We start from the raw sequence: 5,034 nt of genomic DNA on the forward strand, positions 1-5,034 counted from the left end.
TTCTAACAGAGTCAGTCACTTATTGATTTTTTTATCTGTTGGTATTTGATAGAATCCATGATGTTCTCCAGCTGTGGTCCTTGGAGAGTCTTTAGCCACTGAAACTCTCCTCCTCACCGTGCATTAGGACGATATAGACACACGTCCTCTTCCAGGCAGTTTCCTAACATTTTATGTTGATGGGAAATTCTTAATTATTGCCCTGATGGTGGAAATGGGAATTTTCACCGCTCTAGCTCTTTTCTTAAAGCCACTTCACTAATTTGTGAAGCTCAATTATCTTTTGCTGCACAACAGAAATATATTCTTTGGTTTTTCTCATTGTGATGGATGATTAAGGGAATTTGGGCTTTGTTGTTCCTCCTATTTATATTTCTGTGAAACAGGAAGCCAATGGCTGGATAATTTCATGTTCATAATCACCCTGGAGTGCTCAAAATTGTGAATATGAATGGGAAAATACTTCAGAGATATTTTACTCATGAGAATTTCTAGGGGTGCCAATAATTGTGTCCAATGTGTATTTGAGAAAAACATTTATTTCATAATGATATTTCCCCCCATTTTAAATTCTTATTCTCCAATGAAAGGTTAGATTTTTGTGATTTAAAAAAAAATAAAAGATCAAAAGGATTAACAATGCAGATTAATTTTCACAGCCTTCTTTGATCATATTTACCAAGGGGGCATATATTTTTGGCCATGACTGTAATTATTTATTTATTTAAAGCGGATAACGATGCTTTTACGTTCAATTGCCAATAAGTAATATCGAAAATAAATAAATAAATATATATATATCACTACTTTTATGTTTAGATACATTTCTGATAGCAGAAATACAAATTTTTACCTACAACAATAAAAAACAACATTTAGTTTAACCTTTTAATGAACTTCTTAAGAAACAGCACAACAATTAGCTATATTTAATTCAACTTAATTAGCTATTACTATTTTGAGTGCTGTTCTTTAGACACTCAATAATTAGATTATTGGTAGATACAATATTAAAACCGATACCTAATTAAAGAAGAGAATTAAAAATGCATTTAGTTACTTCCTAGATTTTCATAACATAGGCCTACAGCATAAATGACAATGCATCATATATTCATATTCTAAATTATGTATATAACCAGAGTGACCTTGGCTTTACAGCAGTATTTGATTTACTGTTCTTCCATAACATATAACACAGTTTGTTTCATAGAAACCATTGAATAAAATAATAGCTGCTAAATTATTGTAAGGGTAGTGTCTCTAAGACAACATGAAATCATAAACATCAGATGCCATGCATAACATGCATAACAATTTTCTGATAATAGCATTAATATGGTAATCTGGCGCCCCAGGCTGAAATGTTTTCATGAGATTGTTGGTTGACACTTGCATGAACTCTGGCCATTCGTTTATGTTTGCACCACTAACATCAGTGTCAGACACAACTCTTGCCACCCAGTCAAGTCAATATCATTGCTCCTGACAAATCAATATTGTATTACTGTTCACTCAGCATTGCTTTAGACTCTTGTTAGCATTCGGTTGGTGTGGTATAGGTCTTATAGATCTTGCATTTTGCTGACTGTCACAAATGTGGGAGACTCCAGAGAGCATTCATACACACAAAAGCATGCAGAGAAATGACCTCAAACTGCAGTGCTCAGGTTGCGCTATGACATCACTTTGGTGTGTAATGTGGTCGTTAATATGAATTACATGTTTTAGACCTTCACTGCAGTCTGCAGATGAGAGGAAAGAGACTCCTGGGGTCCTTTATAATAATTCAAGAAATGCTATAAGAGCCTGTGACTGGTTTTGTTTCAGGACCCAAATTAGACATTAAATGCAAACAGACATAGTACAAAACCTGGTTGTCCTATAAAATTAAATAATAATAATAATAATAATAATAATAATACATTTTATTTATAATGCCCTTTTCTTATACCCAAAGTTCTAATACCCAAAGTAAAACAAAATTACCTTAAAATCAAATATGGGGAGCATTTGCTGTCCTAACTATGGTTTGCTGCAGTTTATTAATTGCATTTAATATTTTTAGTACTTTATCCATTGTACCTATCAGAAAAAATATATATATTATTTTTTTTATGGCCATGATCCACCATTGATGATAGGAACACATTCTGTGAATGTTCTTTCTCCAGTTTGTAAGTTCAGTTCATTTTTTATTTTAATTTTCCAATCACATGTGCCAATATATTGGATAAGATATTAAACAAAACAAAAAAAATTAATAAAAATGTAATAATAGAAAATGTTTCTCCATTGCTTCCTAACATATATATTTATTTTATTATTTATTTATGTATTTATTTATTTTTTTACACAGCATTTGGGAACCTCTGGCTAAAGCTGAAGTGTGTAACTTCTGTATCACTAGTTTCAGAAATGCAAACTGATTTTTCCAGACACTCCCCCTGTCTCCCATTGGTCAGACAAACAGATAGTCCCGCCCCCAAACTCACACCATTGGTAGAGGCAGTGTTGCTGTGTTGTGCTGGTCACACCCCAGACAGCAACACAATTTTGGCCCAGATCCAGCCCACATCTGGCCCATGTGAAATCCATGTGGGCCAGATGTGGGCCGGATCTGGGCCGACACTGCTTGCTGTCTGGGACAGACACACAGTGTGTTACACATTCGACAGTTAAATTATAAAACAGCATACTTCCGCTTGAAATATTACATGATATTAATGAAATGACAGAGATTCAACATGGTTTTGAGGACACACAGAAGTGGTGCTTTCATTTGGACCGAACGTATGAAAGTTTAAACTGGCCTTCAGAAGCTCAACTCCAACAATCCTCTGGTCTCTGACCGATATTCTTAATTTTCCAGCCGACTAAACAGTGTTAACAGAGGCTAGACTCAATGGATGTTACCTCATTCCAAGGGGAAGCCTATCAAAGAGCCAGAAGATCCATGCGTGAAGCATTGGGCTTTTGAAACTCTGAACCAGTATAATTGGATCTGCTGAATCTCAGGGACAGTAGGGGGCTGTCTCCTCCTTATCCAGCTGGAATCAGCACTGCATAATCAAACTTACACACTTATACAGATGAAAAGAACATATTTTGAGAATGTTCTTTCTCTTTTTATGTGATTCAGACATCTTCGCTATCTGAGCCCTGGGTTCATTCCTATGCACACTTTCAATCCATCGAATGCATCAAAGTATTCAATAAAATATTAAACAAACAATTTTTAATGATGCAAATCATTCTAATTTTCAAATCTGACCATTTCTTACAGGTGTTTCTGTCTAACCAAATATTTATTGGGAATATTGTGATAAGCAGTTTATAGGTTTTTCCTGTCCTAAATATAACTTTTCAACCTAATGTAAAATCCCTTGAACCAGGGTTATTACAGTAACTAAAACCATTAAAAAAATGCTATTTTTTTCTACATTTCTCATTTCTGTTTAATTTAACTTTAAATACCAAAAAAATAAAAAAAAATACAAAATTGAAATACAAAAACACACAACAAAATTACTAAAACGTAACTTTAGCCATAAAAACTACAATTCAACTAAAATTAAAGTGAAAATAGAAAAATAAAATTTTATATTTACAAAAAAAATAAATAAATCAATAATACTAAAATAACCCTGCCTTGAACAAACAAAAGCCAATAATTCATCATCATCTTCCAGGAAGTGACATAATTTTGTGCAAAAACAGCAGCAGAAGCATCAGTATGCATCAGCAGTTTGACAAAATGATAGAAACCAGTTTGATCATTTAAATGTTTGGAAAAAAAAGGTTAAAACATATCATGATTCATAGCACCCTCATAAGCACCCAACATTTGCACTCATATTTCATCTGATGTTATAACCGTTATGGTTACATATTGTAATTCTTTCATTACTAATACATTAGTGTCTCTGTGGGGGAAGGACAGAAGCTCCTTCAATATTATGTTACGTATATATCTCTACAGTGAGATTATACACCACAGGCTGAGCAATGTATGCATATACACACACACACACACACACATCAGCTGTGACCTTGAATTTCCTTAAATCTTTTTATCTTGCCTCCTGCATGCTGCAATGTCTGTCACAAACTAGTATATACTTACTTTAGTGGCCCATATTAGCTCTTCCAAAATCACTGTCTTCTTAGGGTGCATCCAAGCTGAAATTATAAATAACTGATTTGAAGCAACAAACATCCCTTCCAACTCTCACTAATTAACAATGTTGAAGCATCTATATTCTGTATATGAAACATATTAAATGTAGTATAGCCATTTTGTTTTTCAGGACAGAATAAAAAAAAAAAATTATAATAATAAAATAAAACAAGCCAATAATTGTTTTTTTGTTTTTTGTTTTTTGTTTTTTCAGTAAATTTTGCAAAAGTAAGATACATGGAAAATATGTGTTTCTTTATAAATGTATTTGGACATAAACGGCAACATTTGATGCAATAATGGTGAAAAGATGGTAATTTGTATAACAGTGTATAACAGCAATTTTTGGCAGTTTGCATACAATGCAGCATAGATAAATAATGCTATTTATCTATGCTGCATTGTATGCAAACTGCCAAAAATTGTATCACAGAAACAAATCCTAAACATTGGTCAATATATAATTGTTCAAACTGCTTTTGGCTTGCTGGAGTAACATTAGTGGAAATATTGTTGCTCTAATGTGTGTTTATATGTAGTTTATAAGTAATTCACATTTTTAACATTCAAAATCAGGTAAAAACTGGATAAAAAGCAATTGCTTTTGTACATTGTGGTGTACTGATATGACCTACTAAATATGCTGGAAGTTACTTTAAAATCCAGAAAAAAAATGATTAAATCATAACTTTAAAATTCACCAAATGGTCCAAATGGTAAACTTCAGGATGAAGACTGACTCTCACATCTGATTTTTGTGTTTTCTCTGATTCATTTCAAAGCGGAAATGTTTTAAATTTCTCAAATCTGAGAAAGTAAAGTAAACCGCAGGACTTGTTTTCTCTCATATCTCA

The sequence above is a fragment of the Onychostoma macrolepis genome, chromosome 07, assembly GCF_012432095.1.
Source record: "Onychostoma macrolepis isolate SWU-2019 chromosome 07, ASM1243209v1, whole genome shotgun sequence".
Lineage (NCBI taxonomy): Eukaryota > Metazoa > Chordata > Actinopteri > Cypriniformes > Cyprinidae > Onychostoma > Onychostoma macrolepis.